At 39.2% G+C, this 23,450-nt stretch overlaps 1 protein-coding gene across 2 annotated transcripts in view; it reads left to right on the top strand.

Moving 5' to 3' along the window:
• The first annotated feature begins 9,957 nt into the window (after nucleotides 1-9,957).
• Nucleotides 9,958-23,450, top strand: part of SDCBP (syndecan binding protein) — a 36,579-nt gene continuing 23,086 nt past the window's right edge. The window contains exon 1 of one of the 2 annotated variants that reach the window (XM_035011205.1): nucleotides 9,958-10,077. The gene's annotated coding sequence lies outside the window, so the exon portion shown is untranslated. The remainder of the gene's footprint in view (nucleotides 10,078-23,450) is intronic. The other variant, XM_035011206.1, reaches the window with a different exon arrangement.

Raw genomic sequence — 23,450 nt, forward strand, 5'->3', positions numbered from 1 at the left:
TAGAAAAATTTCTGTTCCTCAGGCATTATGCCAGGCATCAAACCATTTCAGGCATCACCCCAGCCCTCAGGAAGTTTCTATAAGATGAAGTAATGATTACACAGAAGAAACAACTGGGAAGACAGGCAAAGACAAGACCACTTCTGATGACATGTAAAATTACACGACAAGGACTATGGCAAGAACTGAAGGATGAGGGTGCCATCCAAAGGTCAAATTAATACAATTGTCTCATTACCCACACACAAGAGACTAAATGTTTGAAACTACAGTAATTTTCCTTATGAATACAGTTCAGAAATTATGCATTTTCCTGGCCATGTAAATGCAACCAAATGATTGGTTCTGAACATCTGGAACACTTTTGGCCACGTCGAACTTGGAACAAAGCATTTGGCATCCCTTTTAAGGGTGTGTGCTTCCACAATTTAGGGAGGAATCCCCGCTAGAATTCCACATTTAAAAGCAAATACAATTTTTAATATGCTGAAAGAGTACTATCCTGTGTGGTAGAGGAACACCCAGCTAATAAATGATGGAGCCCAGGATAACCCAAATGTCAATGTGGCCCATCTCCTGTGGAGTGAGGATGCATTTAGAGACTTCAATGATTTTGCTTTCTTCGTGGAACCCATATGCTCTTAAATATTCCAGATATTATTAAAAATTAACTCGAATAGAAGTGGACTCAAAATATTACAGTGTTCCTTTAATGATTTTTTCGGACACTGATGTAGAAAAAGAGCTGTGTCCTTTTATCAACATGGCTATTTCAAATGTGCTCTCGTAAATTCTTGTGTAGTATTGGTCACTTCTTTATATTTTCTGTATAAGAATTATGTACCAAGTGCATTAAAATATATTTAAATTTTGCTCCTTGTAAGAATTATTCCTCGTGGTCAGTGAAAGAATATAGAAAATAGAACCTTGAGCTGCGCAGAGGGGCGGGCTGTGCACACATCAGCTCTGAGAAACAGACACAGCATCTCTGACTCCTCACTCCCAGAACAGCCCCGAGCGTCTGTCCGGCGGCAAAAGAACAGTCCGCCCCTGTGCTGAATCCGCAGAGGAGCATCAAGGAGCAACCAGAACAAACTATGGGCACACAGGGCAACCCGGACAAACATCTCGGACCGCGGGAGGCGCAGAGGCGGCCAAACAGAGGGCACGAGGCTCCACGTACAAGAGCTCCCCGAGCCCGCAGCAACCTCCCCCCGCGCCCAAGGAGACACACGGGGGCGCGGCCGGGATCGGAAATGCACGTGCGCAGGCTCGCAGCAGCACGACCCACAGCATCGGGAGCGTGGACGCCACCCAGCTGTGCGTCACGGAGGCAGGGACCCACGACGCGCTCTTCTTTAACCTTCCGGGAATGAAGCCCGGGCGCGCCAGGACATGGGTGACCCCGAGGACGTTATGATCCGCCAGGAGTAGTCACAAAAGGACAGGTCCTGTAGGATCCACTCGCAGGACCTCCTGCAGCGCTCCGACGCACAAAGACGGAGCAGCTGGGCTGGGGCGCCGCTGGGGACGCAGTTCCGCTGTGGGACGAGGGAAACGTTCTGGAGGGGGAGGGTGGCGACAGCTGCTGGACAGCGAAAATGTACTCAATGCCCCTGAACCGAACGCTTAGAAATGGTTAAGATGCGAGATTTTGTTTTCTGTATTTTACCACGATTTGAAAGGAAGGAGAACACCTAACGCTGAGCGGAGGAAAGCCATCGGCGGTCACCCGGCAGGGGTGGCGACGGGGGAGGCACACCTGGGACGGAACCTTCCAGAATGACAGGAATGCGATGCCCGAGGGCTGGGGTGGTGGGTGCACAGATGGACACCTGTGTCAGAAGCCAATGAGCAGAACTCTTCAAATGGCTGTACTGTGGGGCGTCTGGGTGGCTCAGTCTGTTAAATGTCTGCTAAGCATCTGCCTTCGGCTCAGGTCATGATCCTGGGGTCGTGGGATGAGTCCCGCGTCAGGTTCCCTGCTCAGCAGGGTGTTTGCTTCTCCCTCTCATTCTGCCGTCCCCCCTGCTTGTGCTCTCTCTCTCTCCAATAAATAAATAAAATCTTAAAAAAAAAAAATTAGAAAAACAGGGACGTCTGGGTGGCTCAGTCGGTTAAGTGTCTGCCTTCGGATCAGGTCACGATCCCAGGATCCTGGCATCAAGCCCTGCAAAGGGCTCCCTGCTCAGCAGGGAGCCTGCTTCTCCCTCTCCCTCTGCTCCTTCCTATTGCTCATTCTCTCTATGTCCAATAAATAAATAAATAAAATCTTTTTAAAAAATTTAAAAAAAAATAGAACATTGAAATTAAGCAAATGACCCAATTGACAATTGAAACTCCTTCCTTTTTAAGTCACATTTCACTTTAGTTTTGCTTGAAGATTTTTCAGCAGCCCCCTAAAATATTTCTATTTTGTGGAGGGGAGGACTTTCTAAATGTGGTAAAATTTAAATTTTTTATGGAAGCAGAATTCAACACACATCTTTGAAAGGAGAGTCAAATACCATACAGTAAATTAATTTAACTATATTTACAAGTTATGTTCACCTTACTGGTATGTCATCTAACCATATTTTTATTACCTCTGAAAGGTGTGGCTCATGACTACGATAGAATGTTTAGTACTGATGACCACTTCACTATGGCAAAATAATGTATGATCAAGGAACTTTAAAAATAGCTTTTTTTTAAAAAGATTTTATTTATTTATTCATGAGAGACAGAGAGAGAGAGAGACAGAGAGAGAGAGAGGCAGAGGGAGAAGCAGGCTCCCAAGGAGCAGGGAGCCCGATGTGGGACGCGATCCCAGGACCCTGGGATCATGACCTGAGCCGAAGGCAGACGCTTAACCATCTGAGCCACCCAGGCGCCCTAAAAATAGCTTTGTAAAAGAATACAGGAACACCAATTCAAAGGGATACATGCACCCCTATGTTTATAGCAGCATTATACACAATAGCTAAGATGTGGAAGCAGCCCAGGTGTCCATCGACTGAGGAATGGGTAAAGAAGATGTGGTATATACATACAATGGAATATTATTCAGCCATAAAAAAGAATGAAATCTTGCCACTTGCAATGACATGGATAGAGCTAAAGTATAATGCTTAGTGAAACAAATCAGTCAGAGAAAGACAAATACCATATGCTTTCACACATATGTGGAATTTTAAGAAACAAAAGAAGGCAAATAAGCAAAGGGGAAAAAATAAGTGCGAGAGAGACAAATCAAGGAACAGACTCTTAATATACAGAACAACTGATGGTTGGGGACCTGGGTGAAATAGGAGATGGGGATGAAGGAGTGTACTTGTTGAGATGAACACAGGGTGATATATGGAAGTGTGGAATTACATATTGTTCACCCGAAACTAATACTATAAGTTAACTAACTGGAATTAAAATTAAAAACTTAAAAAAAAGTAACTTTGTAAAATTGTAAATACCTGGGAAAAGGTAATTTAACAACAGAGACTATTCATATTTACACATGAATGTTCTATTATAAAATAACCAGTTTACACTAAATCCAAACTTAAAAAGTAATATTTACTAAGAAATAATTACTCACTTTTCACAAGTGTCTTTATATTTATCTCCATGTTCTTTTTCAATAGGGAGCACCCCTCATGCATTTAAAAAGTGACTGAATTAACAAAATATAATTTACATATTTGTTTTTCAGAAAGATACTCTCTTTTAAGTGAGATTCTCTAGAATGTACATAAACAAATTTGTTCCAGGAAAGTCAGCTGAGGAGTGTTTTAAGTGGTGGTTTCACTGTTCAATAAAACATTGTTTGTAATCTTGATGTAAAACCGTGAGGAAGGAAATGTGTTCCGGAATGGAAGCACACATTCTAAAGAGTTTAGCGCAGTCTGGTTTGTCATGTGGCCAGGATTTCAAAAAGGAAGAGGAAGTTGCATAATTCAGTAGAGCAAGTGACCTGCAAGTGATTGACTATTTATGGTAAAATGAAATCTTAAGAAATAGCAACAATGTGGGGCCTGGGTGGCTCAGTTGTTAAGCATCTGCCTTCTGCTCAGGTCATGATCCCAGGGTCCTGGGATTGAGCCCCGTGTCGGTCTCCCTGCTCCGCGGGAAGCCTGCTTCTCCCTCTCCCACTCCCCCTGCTTGTGTTCCCTCTCTCACTGTGTCTCTTTCTGTCAAATAAATAAATAAAATCTTAAAAAAAATAGCAACAATGCTAATTACGGTAGTACTATTCATTATTAGTATTTCAAGGACCTTAAAATGACAAAGTTCTCAGTTCTGAAAATTGAATAAAAATGTATCATAATCATTCTTATATTTACTCCTACCCATAGACAACATTATAACAGGAAGAGATCTAAGAGGCATTTTTTTGAAAATAAGAATACTGTACTTCAGGGACGCCTGGGTGGCTCAGTCGGTTAAGCGTCTGCCTTCGGCTCAGGTCATGATCCCAGGGTCCTGGGATCAAGTCCCACATCGGGCTCCCTGCTCCATGGGGAGCCTGCTTCTCCCTCTGCCTCTGCCTCTCTCTCTCTCTCTCATGAATAAATAAATTAAAAAAAAAAGAATACTGTACTTCAGGCATAGCATGGAATATAAAGAGATTTTAATATGTAATAATATCTTTGGTTAGGCATACCGTACCTTGGTAGTTGTTAGAGTATATTCCAATTTGTGGGTCTGTTTTTGTATCAGACCACTCAAAGTCCAAGTCTGACTGACTTGTTTCACTAAGCATTATACTTTAGCTCTATCCATGTCATTGCAAGTGGCAAGATTTCATTCTTTTTTATGGCTGAATAATATTCCATTGTATGTATATACCACATCTTCTTTACCCATTCCTCAGTCGATGGACACTTGGGCTGCTTCCACATCTTAGCTATTGTGTATAATGCTGCTATAAACATAGGGGTGCATGTATCCCTTTGAATTGGTGTTCCTGTATTCTTTTACAAAGCTATTTTTAAAGTTCCTTGATCATACATTATTTTGTCATAGTGAAGTGGTCATCAGTACTAAACATTCTATCATAGTCATGAGCCACACCTTTCACAGGTAATAAAAATATGGTTGGATGTTCTGGAAAATAATACTAGCATCTATAACTAACCTGTGATCATGTTTTGGGTCTAAACTAATAAATAATATGTTGATCTTACTATGTCTACATAGATATTATTCAAAGATGAGTCATGTAAAGTGATATGATTACATTTCTTTTCTTGGTCAATTTGCCTCATTTTTTCCCCCACTGCTTTGTACTCTAATTTCTTTTTTTTTTAAAGATTTTATTTATTTATTTGAGACAGAGAGAATGAGAGAGAGAGAGCACATGAGAGGGGGGAGGGTCAGAGGGAGAAGCAGGCACCCTGCCAAGCAGGGAGCCCGATGTGGGACTCGATCCAGGGACTCCAGGATCATGACCTGGGCCGAAGGCAGTCGCTTAACCAACTGAGCCACCCAGGCGCCCTGTACTCTAATTTCTTATTAATTCATCTCCCCTCTCCGAGAAACAGGAATCTCTTGTTCTGTTCAAATACGTTACTTTTCTTGGAGACATTACCCCTAGAGCCCTCTATCATCCAGTTTCAAATGGGATTGCTCCCTTCTGGGCCTCTTGTATAGCTGTCATTCGAGGATCTCCCTTCATGTTCTTCAACAATGTTCACCTGAGGCTGAAGCCTCTGTGTTGAGAGAACCTCCTCACCCCCTTTTCTTTTTCCTTGTTGTATTCTTATTTTTGTGCACCAAATGCACATTTAGGTTGTCATTTACTTTCTGACAAAGAGAGCATGAGAGATAAACTTTATGATTCTTTGTATTGTTTATAAAAATGTCTTCATGTATCACACTTGAATGATCTCATCTGCCTCAGTGTAGACATCTAGGTTAGAAATCACTTTCCTTTATAATTTTGAAGGCATTGGTCCATTGTCTAATGGCTTCAGGCATTTCTATTGAGAAGTCCAATCCATTCTGATTCTCAGTCATGAGCATAGAACCTGTTTCTTCTACCTGGGAACCTGTGCATGAACTCAGTCTCCAGTGCCCTCTCCTCCTTAAAGGTGGGGAACTGAGGCTGAAAGTACCAACAATCTGATAAAAAAAATTTTTTTAAGACTTTAATTTATTTGACAGAGAGAGAGAGAGCACAAGCAGGGGGAGTGGCAGGCAGAGGGGGAAGCAGGCTCTCCACCGATCAGGAAGCCCAATGCGGGACTCAATCCCAGGACCCTGGCATCATGACCACAGCTGAACCCAGACACTTAACAGACTGAGCCACCCAGGGGCCCTGTCTCTAATCAAACGCTTGGTCTTCCTGACAACCAGCCTCCAGCATGAAGCTATCCAGGGCTCCTACACCCTCCAGCCATTAGCCACCTCATTAACATAATAAGGACACACCTCTCACTCTTGAAACTCAAAGGGTTTCTGAAGTTCTGATCCAGAAATTGGAGACAAAGACTAAGTATATATATGCACACCACATATGGTCTTATGGCTTTTGACAAAAGCTAATGTCATTGTCTACCATTATAATATCATACAAAATAGATTCACCACCCTGTGTTTCACCTACTTATCCTTCTCTTTATTTCCCACACTTGTGGTAACTATTTTTTACTGCCTCTATAATTTGACTTTTTCCATAATGTCATATAGTTAGAATCATATAGCATGTAGCCTTTTTAGACTGCTTTCACATAGAAATATGCATTAAAGTTTCCTCCGTGTTCTTGCTTGACTTGACAGCTCATTTCTTTTTATTGCTGAATAATATTCCATAGTATGGATGTACCACAGTTTATCTATTCACCTATTGAATGATATCATGTTTGATTCCAGTTTGGGGCAATTACGAATAAAGCAGCTATAAATATTCATGTGCAGAGTTTTTTTTGTTTGTTTGTTTTTAAAGAGTTATCTATTTACTTGAGAGGGAGAGAGCACAGGCAGGAGAGGCAGAGGGAGAGGCAGAAAGAATCCCAAGCAGACTCCACACAGAGTGTGGAGCCTGCCGTGGGGCTCGATATCAGGACCCCAAGATCATGACCTGAGCCGAAACCAAGAGTCAGAAGCTGAACCAACTGTGCCACCCAGGCACCCCCACGTGCAAAGTTTTGTGTGAACATAAGTTTTCTACTCATGTGAGCAAATATTCATGAGCATGGTAACTGGTTCATATGGCAAGAGTATGTTGATCTGTGTTAAGAACTTCCAAATTACCATCCAAAGTGGCTGTACCATTTACATTCCTACCAGCAATGAGCAAGCATTCTGGTTGCTCCATACCCTCACTGGCATTTGGTGTTGTCAGTATTTTGGTATTTTGGATGTTAGCCTTGCTCATAGGCATGCCGTGGCATCTCATTGTTGTTTTAATTTGCATTTCTCTAATGTCATATGCTGTTGAGTCTCCTTTCATACCCTCACTTTTCATTTGTATATCTTATTTGGTGAGGTGTTTGTTCAGATCTTTTGCCCAGTTTTAAATTGGGTTGTTTTCCTGTTGTTGAGGTTTCGGTGTTTTTTGCGTATTTTGAATACAAGTCCTTTATCAGATATGTATTTTGCAAATATTTTCTCCTAGTTTGTGGCTTTTCTTTTCCTTCTCTGAACAGTGTCTTTCACAGAGCAGAAGTTTTAAATTTTAGTGAAGTTTAACTTGTAAATTTTTTCTTTCATGGATTGTGTTTTTGTTGTTTCTAATAACTTATCACCAAACCCAAGGTCACCTAGATTTTCTCCAATGTTATCTTTCAGAAGTTTAGTTTTGCATTTTAAATTTAAGTCAATGATCCATTTCATTTTATTTTTTTAAGATTGTATTGATTTATTTCAGAAAGAGAGAGAGAACACAAGCAGGGAGAAGGGGCAGAGAATGAGAGAGAAGCAGGCTTCCTGCAGAGCAGGGAGCCCGATGTGGTGCTCTATCCCAGGACCCCGGGATCAAGACCTGAGCTGAAGGCAGATGCTTAACTGACTGAGCCACCCAGGCGCCCCAATGATCCATTTCAAATTAAGTTTTGCAAAAGGTGTAAAGTCTATGTTTACACATTTTTTTTTTTTACATGTGGATGTTCAGTTGTTCCAGAATCATTTTTTGAAAAAACTATTCAATTGACACATTTGTCAAAGACCCATTGAATGTATTTGTGTGCGTCTATTTCGGGGCTCTGTATTCTTTCCACTGATCTATTTTTCTAGTCTTTTGCCAATACCACACTGTTTTGAATACTGTAGCTTTATAGCAAATTTTAATATTGGGCACTGTCAGGGCTGTGACTTTGCTCCTCTTCTTCAGTATTGGTTGGCTCTCCTGGGACTTTTGTCTTTCCATAAAGACTTTAGGATTAGCTTGTTGATGTCCAAAAAATAATTTGCTGAGATTTTAATTGAGATTGTGTCAAATCTATCAAGTTGGGAAGAAGTGACATATTTTTTCTTTTAAGATTGTATTTATTTGAGAGAGAGAGAGAGAATGAGAGAGAGAGAGAGCATGAGAAGGAGGCAGGGTCAGAGGGAGAAGCAGACTCCCTGCTGAGCAGGGAGCCGGATGAGGGACTCGATCCCAGGACTCCAGGATCATGACCTGAGCTGAAGGCAGTTACTTAACCGACTGAGTCACCCAGGCACCCAGAACTGACATCTTGACAATATTCAATCTTCCCACTCATAAACATGGAATATCTTTCCATTTATTTGGATCTTCTTTGATTTCTTTCATCCAAATTTTATAGTTCTCCTCATATAGATTTTGTACACATTGTGTTAGATTTATACCTAAGTATTTCATTTTTTTGTGTGCTAATGTAAGTGGTATTGTGTTTTTAATTTCAAATTCCAGTTGTGCATTCCTGGAAAATATAAACAAGTAGCTTTTGTATATGTTAACCTTGTATCTTACAACTTTGCTATAATTGCTTATTATTTTTAGGGGGTTTTGTTTTGGTTAATTTTTTGGGATTTTGTCATGATCATGTCACATGTTTATTATTAAAAAACAGGTATATTTCTTCCTTACCAACCTATTGTCTAATTATTTTTAAATGTCTATTTTATCAGCTAGACCATAAACTCTGAGGGTGAGTTTTCATCTTGTTTACTTGTCATCTCTTTTATGCTCAGATTTTTATTAATTTGACCACATTAAGTTGTTGTGGCACTAAATAACTTAGCTAGAAATTAAATGCTTCTAAGTTAATGCTATTTTGTCAAGTACTCTATGTTACTCTATGGTAACTATGATAAACTTGGCTAATTTAGTGCCTCAGTTTCTCTGTGGGCTAACAGGGATGTTGTATCTATGTTATAGATTGGCGTAAGGACTAAAGTCCATCTACATCAAGTTCTTAGGACAGTACCTGGAACATAGCCCTCAAGAAATACAGATTTTTAGTGTTTGCATTAGGAAATGGGCTATTGCTTGTGCGCAGTACTACGCATAACCTTGAACAGCCAATGAACTTTTCGCTCAGATGGACAAAGAGTAATAAAAGCCAAAGAAAAAAGTTGTAACAAAGAGGGCAGGAGTTGAGAAGGGTTAGTGGAAGCAATGTTTCTGTGAGTGTAAAGTGAGAGGGTCAAGATGAGTAGGAGTAAAGGGGTGGAAGTCCAAGGCTGGCAAGGAAATCTCCGAAGGATAGGTTCTCAAGACTCTCTTTGTATTGGAGGTGATGGGAACCAAATGACCTTGAGGACAGATGAACACAGCAGAGGACAGGTAGCACCGACCCTCCCGCACTACCCCTGAGGCGGGTGGAGAAGGTGGGGAGCATAAGCCCCGGCAGCGGGTGGGCGGCTTTACCTTCCCCAACGCTAGCACGAGCAGGAGCGGCCCACGCCCCGCCCCAGTCATCCCGCCCCCGCTCCCCGCTGCCCTGTTACCATAGGGACTGGGTCACCTGACCAGGAGCCGCGCGCGTGCGCGGGCGGAAGGCGGGGCGGCACCGTGACGCGCCTCGCGGGCGGTCCTCGGGCTCGAGCGGCTCTTCTGTCTTCGGGTCTCGCAAGTCCGTGCCAGTTACCGGAGGCGGCAGCGGCAACGGCGGTGAGCGGGTCCTTGTGGCCTAGGTGAGCAGCGGCGTGGGGAGAGAGGGGCGCTCAGGCCGCGTCCTGGGTGCGGGGACTAGGGGCGGAGGCGATGGAGCCACGGGTCACCTAGCGGAGAGCGTCTGGGTCTCAGAGGTTTTCGGGAAGCGGCGGCGACGCCCTCTCCTCAGTGGTCTCCGCGCCCCTCCTTGCGCCCTGCGGGGCCCGGGGCGAAAGTCTGCACGAGCGGCACGCTGTGCCTGCGACCCTGTGGGTTCCGTGGTCTCGCCCGGCACTGGGGCGAGGGGGCGGTGGGGGGACGCCGGGGGTCGGCGGGGTTAGGGACAGCCCTGAGGCCCGGCCCGCGGCGACGCCGTGAGCTGCCGCCTCAGCTCGGACTCCTCGTTCTGGTCCGTCTCGACCGTTTTTTGTTCCTCTTGGCTGAGATCCCTGGGGACCGGTGGAAGGAAGAGCGGCTGGCTGTGGCTCGTCACGGTGCTCTGCGTTCCTTGGACCGTACCCAGTCACCTTCCCGGGTGGCTTGAGCGGACCGCCCTGGATTTGGAAGGAGGAAGGAGGTGTCTGTTGAGTGGGCCAAGCCTTGACTTTCTGGAAGGGGGTGGGGAGGGGTTGTTCGCTGCGCGCCTATTCCTGGAGAAGTTGGAGGAAAGGGAGAACCGTTCCAGCGGGGTGTGTGCAGAAGGAACTATCCCTTGAGCTTTAATGACTCACAGTTTTCATTTCCCGATTTCCTTGTAGTAATGGGAAAGTGAAGGCATATGGATGTGGAAAGTTTACCTTTTCACCGGAGTGGACTTATTTAATCATGGAGTCTTCCAGTGTGCCAGTTTTTGAAAGGAATTTCTAGGTTATCTAGTCTGTATATATTATCTGCATACGCATTTACTGTGATTTCTTTTTTCCTTTATGTAAGTACATTACTTCATAAGTACATTTGGTTTACCAAACTCTTAACATGGACGTGTTTGAAAGAAAAAAACAAAGAGGAAAATTACATTGAAAACAGCTGCAGGCTGTTAGCTTTATCTTCAATGTATGTAAGTGATTAAAATTCACATTTTCCAATCTTTACCTTTTCTATTTGAGGTTGAGGGCAAACGGTTAAAAAAAATTCTTTTTTCCATGTTTTCTGTTACCAGTTTAGCTCTATAAATTTTTGTCCTTTAAATGGTACGGAAATACTATAGATCAAGTGGTTTGTGCCACAGAATGAAAATAAGGAAGTGGAATGTCTTTTAAAATGTTCAGGAAATAGTCCATTATAATCCAGATTTAACTTCGACAACGTTAACTTTTAGTTATTTTGAGTATTATAAGCATATGAAAATCTTTACCAGAAGAGGATGAATTTACAAATAGTTGACAGTTGAATGTACTCTTCAGTAAAACCATTTCTTAAACATAACTATTTTTTTTCCTGTTTTTGCCAGATATAGGTACCTTTTTTAGGTAGTAAATGCCAAGATTTTCTAAAAAAAAAAAAATTCCTCTGAACAACTTCAAAAAAATCTAGTAATAGTTATATTAGCATTTATTAATTTCTTTCCAAGTGCTGCCAGCATAATTATACATTTATTTAATTTTTGAGGTGATGAACAGTAACATGGCTCGAAATGTAAGCAATAAAATAGGTTCTCAGTGTAGTCTCCTTCCTTCTAAAGGCCCCCCCAGCCAACCACATTTCCTTCCTATAGGAGCCAACTGTTTTATGTTTCTTAGGTATCCATCCAGGGATATTTAATACCTATACAAACAAACATATATTCTCCCTCTCCCTCTTTTCTTTTTTATTGTGGTAAAATACACACAACAAAATTTACCATCTCAACCATTTTTAAGTGTGCAGTTCACAGGTTTTTAAATACACTGACAATGTTGTACAGCCATTACCACCATCCATCCTTAAAAAACTCTTCATCTTGTAAAATGGAAACTCTATACCCATTAAACAATAAGTCCCCATTCTCTCCTTCCCCCCAGACCTTAGTAACCATCATTATACCTTTATGATTTTGTGCCTCATATAAGTGGGATCATATGGTATTTGTCTTTTTGTGATTGGTGTATTTCACTTAATGTAATGTCTTCAAGATTCATCCAGCATGTCACAGAAATTCTTTCCATTTTAAAGCTGAATAATGTTTCATTGTATGTGTATACCACATTTTGCTTGTCCATTCATTTGTAGGTGGACACTTGCATTACTTCCATGTTTGAGCTTTTGTGGATATTGCTGCTGTGAACTTGGGTGTACAAATATCTCTTTAGACATAGATTTTAATTCTTTTGGATGTATACCCAGAGGTGGAATGATGGATCATATGGTAATTTTTTTTTTTTTTTTTTGTGGAACCACCATACTGTTTTCTAGTGGCTCTACCATTTTATATTCCCATCAGCAGTGCACAAGGGTTCCAGTTTTTCCACATCCCCTCTAATTGATCCTTTTTAAAAAATTTCAATATAGTCAACATACAGTGTTATATTAGTTCCAGGTGTACAATATAGTGATTCAACAATACCATATATCACCCAGTGCTCATTAGGACAAATACATTCCTTAATCCCCCGTCACCAGTTTCACTGATCCCCCCAGCCATTTCCCTTCTGGTAACCATCAGTTCGTTCTCTATAGTTAAGAGTCTTTTTTTGGTTTGCCTCTTTTTCTCCCCTTTGCTCATTTGTTTCTTAAATTCCACATTCCACGTATGAGTGAAATCATATGGTATTTGTCTTTTTCTGTCTTATTTTGCTTAGCATACTCCCTAGCTTATTCATTTCCAAATGGCAAGATGTCATTCTTTTTTATGGCTGAATAATATTCTGTGTGTGTGTGTGTACATCCCACATCATCTTCATTCATCTGTTGATGGACACTTGGGCTGCTTCCATAGTTTGGCTATTGTAAATAATGCTGCAATAAACACAGGGGTGCATGTATCCCTTTGAATTTGTGTTTTTGAATTTTTTGGGTAAATACCCAGTAGTGCAATTACTGGATTGTAGGGTAGTTCTATTTTTAATTTTTTGAGGAACTTCCATACTATTTTCCAGAGGGGCTGCACCAGTTTGCATTCCCACCAACAGTGCAAGAGGGTTCCTTTTTCTCACATCGAGGCCAACACTTGTTTTTTCTTGTGTTTTTGATTTTAGCCATTCTGATAGGTGTGAAGTGATATCTCATTGTGGTTTTGATTTGCATTTCCCTGATGATGAGTGATGTTGAACATCTTTTCATGTGTCTGTTGGCCATCTGGATGTGTGGTTTTTTTTTTTTTTTTTTCTAAAGATTGTATTTATTTATTTGACAGAGAGAGACACAGCGAGAGAGGGAACACAAGCAGGGGGAGTGGGAGAGGGAGAAGCGGGATTCCCGCGGAGCAGTGAGCCCGATGTGGGGCTCGATCCCAGGACCCTGGGATCATGACCTGAGCCGAAGGCAGACGCCTAACCACTGAGCCACCCAGGCGCCCCATCTGGATGTGTTTTTTAGAGAAATGTCTGTTCATGTCTTCTGTCCATTTTTAAATTGGATTATTCTTTGGGCTTTGAGTTGTATAAGTTCTTTATAAATTTTGGATACTAACTCATTATCAGGTATGTCATTTGCAAATATCTTCTTCCATTCAGTAGGTTGCCTTTTAGTTTTGTTGATTGTTTCTTTTGCTGTGCAGAAACCTTTTATTTTGAGGTAGTCCCAATAGTTTACTTTTGCTTTTGGTTTTCTTGCCTCAGGAGACTTAACCTAGAAAAATGTTGCTATAGCCCATGTTAGAGCCGTTACTGCCTGTGCTCTCTCCTAGGATTTTTATGGTTTCAGGTTTCACATTTAGGTCTTTAATCCATTTTGATTTTATTTTTTGTGTATGGTGTGAGAAAGTGGTCCAGTTTCATTCTTTTGCATGTATCTGACCAGTTTTCCTTCAATACTTGTCTTTTTGTTTTTTTTATAGTAGCCATCCTAATGGGTATGAAGGTGGTATCTCCTAGTTTTGATTTGCATTTTTGTAATGATTAATCATGTTGAGCATCTTTTCATGTGTTTATGGCCATTTTTGTATCTTTTTTTGACAAATGTCTATTCAAGTCCTTTGCCAGTTTTTTTTTCTTGTTGAGTTTTAGTAGTCCTCTAAATATTCTAGGTATTAATCCCTTATTGGATATATGATTTGCAAATATTTTCTCCCATTCTGTGGGTTGCTTTTTTTTTGGTCTGTTGATGCTGTCTTTTCATGTACAAAAATTTAAAATTTTCATGAAGTCCAGTGTGTAGATTTTCTTTTGTTACCTGTATCTTTGGTATCATGTCCAAATAAATCACTGGTAAATCCAAAGTCATGAATCTTTTGTCCTATGTTTTCTTCTAAAAGAGTTTTTATTGTTTTAGGTCTTAAGTTTAGCTCCTTTACCCATTTTGAGTTAATTTTTGTAAGCAGTGTTAGATAAGGGTCCACCTTCATGCTTTTGCACATGGATGTCCAATTTTCTGTGCCATTTGTTGAAAAGACTTTTACTCATTGAATGGTCTTGGCACTCTTCTCAAAAATCATTTAACATATACGTGAGGCTTTATTTCTAGGCTTTCTGTTCTTTTCCATTGATCTATATGCCATTATGCTAATACCTTACTGTTTTGATTAGTGTAGCTTTATAGTACATTTTGAAATGAGGAAGTATGAGTCTTCCACTTTTGTTCCTTTTCAAGATTGTTTTGTATATTTGAATCCTTTGAGATTTTATATGGATTTTAGGATGAGTTTTCTATTCCTGAAAAAAAGTCATTGTGATTCTGATAAGGATTGCATTGAATCTTGAGATCACTTTGGATGATATCGACATTTTAACAGTATTAAGTCTACCAGTCCATGAACGTGGGATGTGCTTCATTTTATTTATATTCTCTTTCATTTCTTTCAGCAGTGTTTTGTAGTTTTTTCTCTTTTTTTTAATTAAATTTATTTATTTTAGAGAGCACGAGCAGGGGGAGGGGTAGAGGGAGGGGGGAGGGAGCGGGAGAGAGAATATCTCAAGCCAGACTCTGCGCTGAGCACAGAGCCTGATGTGGGGCTCGATATCATGACCTGGAGGTCATGAACTGAGCCGAAATCAAGAGTTGGATGTTTAACACACTGAGCTACCCCGGTGTGCCAAGAAACCAATGTTTTTATTCTAAATTTTCCTGGATTTGAAAGTATATATAGATGAAATGGGCAGCATCTTTTTGAGTACAACTAATTGCTCATCAGTTGTCATGTATGAAATTAGCACATGTCCATCTTATATTGTTCCCAGGTTTCAAATATGTCTCTGTTATAGCTTATCATTACTTATGGTTCTTCTTCATGAACTTGGTTGTCAAAATACAATACTGATTCTAGATCTCAAATATATTTCTAATTCTATTGTTACCATCTGGTAATTTTTGTACTTGCATTGTCAAAATGCAGTACTTTTGCAAATGCCTCATGATTTTTTTTTTTAAGATTTTATTTATTTATTTGACAGAGAGAGAGCACAAGTAGGCAGAGTGGCAGGCAGAGGGAGAGGGAGAAGCAGGCTCTCCACTGAGCAGGGAGCCTGACGTGGGGCTTGATCCCAGGACCCTGGGATCATGACCTGAGCCAAAGGCAGCCCCTTAACAGACTGAGCCACCCAGGTGCCCCCTAATGGCTCATGATTTTATTGAGAGGATGGCCATCTTTTTTGTATTTGCAGAGGGTTTTCATTTATGCTTTATATTATAAACACCAATTAGAATAATCAATGTGATGAGTTTTAGAAAATTTCACTATATTACTGTTCCTTTCCAGTCATATTTGTTTAAAGGCCAACCTTCATTTGGCCGCTTAAAAGCCATACATATCAAGTAAATTTTGGTCTACAAATATAAAAGAATAAAAGGTGGTAATAGTAAAGCAGGATCAAGGGACTTGTTTCAAAATATTACATGAGAAAGTTCTTCCTTTTGAATGACTGAAAAGTTTCATTTCTTTTATTAATTACAAGTATATTGTTTACTTATTCATTCTTAAATTTGAAAAATTTCAATTAGGATATCATGATGGTCTGAAAATTCATGGTCTGTGATTTACTTAATAATGAATTTCCTCATTATCATAAGAGTCTAGGGTACAGCTACATGTCTTTTGATTTCTCTAATAAACGTTTTCCTCCACTTTCCTTTTCTCTGCTATCATGGGTGAAAAATGAAAAATTCCAAGTGTTCAAGGAACACTTTTTTTTAGTGTCTTCAGAGTTTATATGTTCTTGAAGAGAGGATGTAGTACTTTGGGCAATACAAACTGAAGGATGAAAGAAATGCGATTATTTCAGTACTCCATCAATCTAGGTGATCTTATTTTTTGCTATTTTTAGTTTTTTAGCCTAGTTGCCAGCAGCTGATGAATTCTGATGTAATAATTTCTGGATTGATGAAATAGAAAGGTGTTTCAAGATAGAGGAAAACAAGTTCACTAAAATCCCATAATAGACCTTAGATTTATAAAAAGGTTCAGTTGAACCCTTATGATATTTAAAAGATAGATTTTACTACATTTAAAGATTTTTCTTTGAAAGATCTCAAAGAATAAAATTCACTAAATAGAACTGCTGAGAAAAGGAACTCAAAAATTAAGATTGAGTCCATTGGATCCTGATGGAATAGAAAGGGTTGAGGGCAGATTTCTGAACCCTAGTCTAGACTTAACTGTTTCAGTTTCTGGGCTAGGACTCTAGAATCTTTATTAACATTTTTGGTTTATCTTTATGGACTTTAAATTTGAAGAAATGCTGTTTTAGGACCTTAAGATGGTTTTTAATTTGCTATCATATGGTAGTCTAGTAGTCCCTCCTTATCTGCATAGTCATCTGTGGTCTGGAAGCAGATGATTCTCCTTCTGATGTATCATCAGAAGGTCAGTAGTAGCCTAACACTAGGTCACAATGCCTATGTCATTTGCCTCACTTCATCTCATCATTTTATCATCTAACATCACAAGAAGGGCAGTTACAGTACAATAAGATCTTTAGAGAGAGAGAGCACATTCATATAACTTACAGTATGTTGTTGTTACTAATTTCTTATTGTGCCTAGTTGTAACTTAAACTTTATCATAGTTGTATATGTATAGGAAAAAGCATAGTATATATAGGTTCAGTACTATCCCTAATTCAGATATCCACTAAGGGTCTTGGAATGTGTCCCTTTTGGATTAAGGGGGTACTTTAGGTTACTTTCCTGATATGCATTTGTTGTTTCTTGTGCTAATTAAAGTTTTGCACTGTATTATTGAAGCTAATTAGGCTACTTATATGTTTAAATAAGGGAATAGTTTGATATGCTGCCTTCCTATGAAAATAATTTATGGGACTAGAATGTTCAAGCCCTTTGCTATTGAACAGCTCCAGGAACATAGCATGTAGTGGCAGATACTTAAAGAAAAATGTGTTCTAAATTTTTTGCCTTAGCAGAAAAGATACTTTGTTGATTTACTGTATCATACATTGAGACCCTGGATAGAAACTTAAGTTGCCAGAGCTGGGACTAAGACTTGGCTTTTCTTTTTTCCCACTATATTTTTAAATTTTTTTAATTTTTAAAAATTCAGGTGTAATACAGCTATAACATTATATTAGTTTTAGGTGTACAACATAATGATTCTATATTTGTGTATAATACGAAATGATCACAGTAAGTCTAGTTAAGACCTGTCACCACACAGTTTTTTTTCTTGTGGTGAGAACTTTTAAGATTTACTCTCAGCAACTTTCAGATATACAGGACAGCATTATTAACTCTAGTTATCATCCTGTAAATTTATATCTTCAGGACTTACTTATTTTATAAGTGGAAGTTTGTGCCTTTTGACCCCCTTCACCCATTTTGCCCATTCCTTTCCTTTCCCACCTCCCTCCCATCTCTGGGAACCACCAGTCTTTTCTCCATATCAATGAGGTTTTTTTGTTGTTGTTTAGATTCCACATATAAATGAGGTCATTTGGTTATTGTCTTTGACTTATTTCACATAGCATTATGTCCTTAAGGTCTGTCCATGTTGTCACAAATAGCAAGATATCCCATTTTTTTTATGGCTTAGAACTCCATTGTGTGTTTGTGTAGTCTCATCCATAGATGAATGGCAAGATTTCCTCTTCTGTTAAGGCTGAAAAAATCCCATTGTGTATATATATATACCACTTTTTTTTTTAACCTATTCATCCATTTGTGGACACAGCTTGCTTCCATTGTCTTGGTTATTTTAAATGGTGCTGCCTGGAACATGCAGATGCAGATATCTTTAAGTTAGTGTTTTTTTCCTTCATATAAATACCTGAAGGTGGAATTACTGGATCATATGGTGGTTCTATTTTTAATTTTTGGAGGAACCTCTATGCTGTTTTCCACAGTGGTTACACCAATTTACATTCCCTCCAGTGGTGTACAAGGGTTCCTTTTTCTCCGTATCTTCACCAACACTTATTTCTTATCATTTTGGTAATAGCCATTCTAACAGGTGGAGGTGCTATCTCATTCTTGTTTTGATTTGCATTTCCCTGATGACTAATGATGTTGAATTGAGCACCTTTTCATATACTTGTTTGCCATCTGTATGTCATTGGGAAAATGTCTATTTGGATCCTCTGTCCAATTTTGAATCAGATTTATTTTTTTATGTTTGCTCTTGAGTTGTAGGAGTTCTTTATTTTGGATATTAATTCCTTATCAGATATATGACTTGGAAATATTTTCTCCTGTTTTGTAGGTTGCCCTTTCATTTATTGATTGTTACCTTTGCTCTGCAGAGGTTTTTTAGTTTGACATAGTCTCCACTTGTTTAGTTTTCTTTTGTTGCATTTGCTTTTGGTCTTAATCCAAAAAAAAAAAAAAAATCATCACCAAGATGACTTATCATCTTGGTCAAGGTGCTTATCATCTGTATCTTTTTTCTAGAGGTTTTTAGGCCTTAAGTTCAAGTCCTTAAAACATTTTGAGTTGATTTTTGTGTATGGTATAAGATATTGGTCCAGTTTCATTGTTTTGCATGTGTCTGTCCAGTTTTCCTAGCACCATTCATTAAAGAGACTGTCTTTTCTTCATTGTATATTCCTGGCTTCTTTGTCATAAGTTAATTGACCACACATGTGTGGGTTTATTTCTGGGCTCTCTGTTCTGTTCTGTTGATCTGTGTGTGTGTTTTTATGCCAATAGCATACCCTTTTGATTACTATAGCTTTATAAGGTAATTTGAAATCTGGAAGCGTGCCGCCTTTAGCCTGTTCTTTCAAGATTGCTTTGGCTGTTTGGAGTCTTTCGTGGTTCCATACAAATTTTTATTCTAGTCCTTTGAAAATGCTATTAGAATTTTTATAGAGATTGTATTAAATCTGTAGATTGCTTTGGGAAATATGTATATTTTAACAATATTAATTTCTCCATTCCATGAGCACAGAATATCTTTTCATTTATTTGCATTGTCTTCAGTTTTTTTACATCCTTGTCTTATGGTTTCAGTTTACAGGTCTTTAGTCTCTTTGATTAAATTTATTTCTAAATACCCTATTTTTTTATGCATTTGTAAATGGAATTGTTTTCTTAATTTCTCTTTTAGCTTATTAGTGTATAGAAGCAGGTGATTTTTGTATATTGATTTTTTTATCTTACAACTCTACTGAACTTGTTTATTAGTTCAGTTTGTGGTGGAGTCTTTAGGCTTTCTATACATAATATATCACCCACACATAGAGACAGTTTCAATTTTTTCCTTTCCAGTTTTGATGCCTTTTTTTCTTACCTAATTGCTCTGGCTAGGACTTCTAATATTGAGTAAAATTGGCAAGAGTGAGCATCCTCATCTCTACATTTCTCCCCCTTTTATGTTTTTGATGTCATAATTTACTTCTTTTTTTCTTGTATCTTCCTTTGCAAATTATTGTACTTATTTTTTACTTTTGTTTTTTAGCATTCATACTAGCTTTGCAAGTGATTGCATCTTTATGGTACTAGATTATTCTGAATTTTACAATATATTTATTTTTATCAGTGAGATTCATACTTATATTTTCCTGTAATTAGCTCCCTTTGGTTTCTTTTTTTTTTTTTTTTATTCATGAGAGACAGAGCGAGAGAGAAAGGGAGAGGGAGAAACAGGCTCCCAAGGAGCAGGGAGGCCGATGCGGGACTCGATCCCAGGACCCTGAGATCATGACCTGAGCCGAAGGCAGACGCTTAACCATCTGAGCCACCCAGGCGCCCCGCTCCCTTTGGTTTCTTGTAAGACACATCTAGTGGTGATGAATTCCATTAGCTTCTGCTTGTCTGTAAAACTTGTTATTTTTCCTTTAATTCTGAAGGACAGTTTTACTGAGTAGAGTATGCTTGGTAGTAGTTTTTTTCTTTATATTATGGCACCTCTTCTGGCCTGCAAAGTTTCTGCTGAAAAGTATGCTTAGTGTCTTATGGAGGCTCCCTTGTACATAACCTGTTGTTTTTCTACGCTGCTTTTAAGATTCTCTCTTTTTAAACATTTTTGATATTTAATTATAATGTGTTTTGATGTGGGTCTCTTTGGGTTCATGTTATTTGGAACTTTTTGGACTCCCTGGATCTGTGTATCTGTTTCCTTTCCCAGGTTAGGGAAGTTTTAAGCCATTACTTTTTTCAAATAAGTTTTTTTCTGCCCCTGTTGTCTTCTGGGACCCTTATAATGGGAATGCTGATTTGCTTGATGTCCTGTTAGTCTCTTAAGCTATCTTTACTCCCCACCGTCACCCTTTTTGTTGTTGTTGTTGCTTTGATTGGATTAGTTCTATTACTCAGTTTTTGAGTTCACTGATTCTATGTTCTACTTCATTTAACCTGTTGTTGAACCCCTCTGTTGTATTTTCAGTTACATTATTGTATTTTTCAGCTTGTGTGACTTCCGCTTGGTACTTTTATATATATTCTTTTGAAATTTTCACTTTTTTCACCCATTGTTCTCCTGAGCTAGGTGAGCATATATGACTGTTATTTTGAATTCTGTTAGGTGAATCGTTTATCTCCATTTCATTAGGGTCTTTTACTGAGGTTTTATCTTGTTCTCTTATTTGTAATATTCTTTTGTTTCTCTCTTTTCCTTGACTTTTTGTTGCAATGATTAGATTAAAAAATCATCTCTTTTAGTCTTGAGTGACACACCTTATTTAAGAGATGGACCTCATCATTTAACTCAGTTCTCGGTTGTCTCTCATAACTTTTTAATTGTCCAAGCAGCCTGCTTTATTCTTAGCTGCTCCCAGTAGTTGAGGGTGTGCCAAGATCTGTCAGCGTTCCAAAAGGGAGGATCTCAGTCAGCACCTAGATTCAGGCTGGTTGGAAGCTAGACTTTCAGGCAGCAGCTTTTAAAGTATGCAAAATACCTCTTTCAGGGGAAGTTTTATGTCTCCTCATTCTGTGTTGTGCCCTAGGGTGATAGCCAGTTCACTTTTTTGTTGTTGTTGTTATAATCCTGTTGAACCTGTGAATACAGGCTTTCTGGCTATGGAAGCCTGTTTATCCGGGGGTGTGCCCTATGGGCAGCAGCCTGTGTGCCAGTCCTGTACACTAGCTTCTTTTTTGGAGACACCAGAGACCTGGTATGGGGCAGAGGGAGAGTGCAAAGATGTCACCTACTGGCTTCCCCAGTCTCTGGAGAGAATTGTAGTCAGCTCTTAGATGTGTGTTTAATTAGAAGCCTGTTCCTCAGGCCACAGCTATGAAGATAAGCTAATTGACTTCTTTCATAGAAAGACTGGGGGTGGGGGTGGTTATTTCAGTCCGCTGACTCTGCCTTGTGCCCGGGGGAAGATAGCCTGTTAACAACTGATTCTGTTTGTTACAGTCTCATGGGATTGATGAATTTAAGCCTTGCTGGCCACCAGAGCCAGGCAATCAAGGAGTATCTTCTGGGTAGCAGCTACAAAAGCTGGAGTACCAGACGTGTTGTAACTGCAGTTTAAGATCACTGATTCTACAGTCCAGAATTTTCATCATCCTATGATTTGTTTTTTAACAGCTGGGATTAAATAAACAAATACCATTTTAACTTAATCACTCATCATTTTTAAAAATGCAGACCAGTTGTAGCAGTTGGTTTGATTGAGGGAGTGAGGTCAACAACTCAGAAAATGATACGTGTTGCCATTCCAGATGGTATTATCTGGAAAACTTTAATAGTGTGTTTCCTACCTCATGAACCAGAGTATTGCATCTAGAAAGCAAATTAACTAGATGTTACAAAATATTACATATGGTATTTGAGTTACGGAGACCTTTAATCTGTATATACATAAAGACTCTGAGAAAGCTACCCTGACATTACCTTGAGGAGATGGAGAGTCAAATGGGAAAGTTGATACTGAGGCAGAATAGTCAGGTATTTTTTATTTTTAGATGTTCTAAAAGAAACCCTGTAACTATTCCAAGCTCTGAGAAACCTCTTTGTAGAAACTGACTTGGGGGTTATTTTCTAAGGCCTAGGGATGCCCTGGGTGCAGAGGATTTCATTGTGCATGGAGAGAGTTGAGAGTCTTTGAGGTTGCAAAGAGTTTAGAGTGGGCCAAACTTGGTCTAGGGGTAAGTGGAGAGACCAGTTCTTTCCAGGAATTAGACCAGTGAAACAAAGCTGTTAGGAATGTTGTTCTCAAACTCTGGTAGAGTAGGTGGCAAGATGCTTTGCCTACTAATCTCAGGGTCACTGGGATCTATACCCTGTGATTGATTCTCAGTCAGCTGAAGGAGAGGCCTAGAAACAAAATTCTGTAGTCAGTACAATAGCATGTGAGAGGAGTTTTAAGTGAAAGTAAAATGAGAATTCACATACTGACGTAATAGAATTATATTCACAATCCTCTTAAATCTCATTATTGGTCATTCTGAAATTCCAACCATACTTGAAAGGATTTTTCAAAGGTAGTTTGGTAGGTCTTCAAAAAGGGCTAATTATTTTTGACATTAGATCAAAGAGTAATGCATACAAGTTAAGGGAACCGTTCAGAAAAATAATACAAGAATTTATTATTCTCCCTGAAAGCTTTGAACAGTTTGTGTTCAAAGATGTAGACTTGAAAGATAAGAAAATTTGAACTTTTCAGTGAATGTTTGAAAATATCTTGTTTACTCCTATTTTGACAATATTGGTCAAAATTGAATAAACATGTGACTTCCTTTTTTAGGATAAGGAATCATGCTAGATAAGAAATTAAAGGTCTTGACCTCAAGAGCAGAGAGAAACATTAACTATATAACATAAGGCAGAGTGAAACTTCTGAAGTGAGAGAAACAGTGTTACACTGAGGTCATCAAAGGTATTCTCATAGCAGTGGCTCTTGACTGGGATTTTGATAGAGAAGTCCTGGAAGGACATTCCTGGAAGAGA

This window comes from Mirounga leonina, unplaced genomic scaffold, assembly GCF_011800145.1.
Source record: "Mirounga leonina isolate KUSES-001 unplaced genomic scaffold, KU_Mleo_1.0 Mir_165, whole genome shotgun sequence".
Taxonomy (NCBI): domain Eukaryota; kingdom Metazoa; phylum Chordata; class Mammalia; order Carnivora; family Phocidae; genus Mirounga; species Mirounga leonina.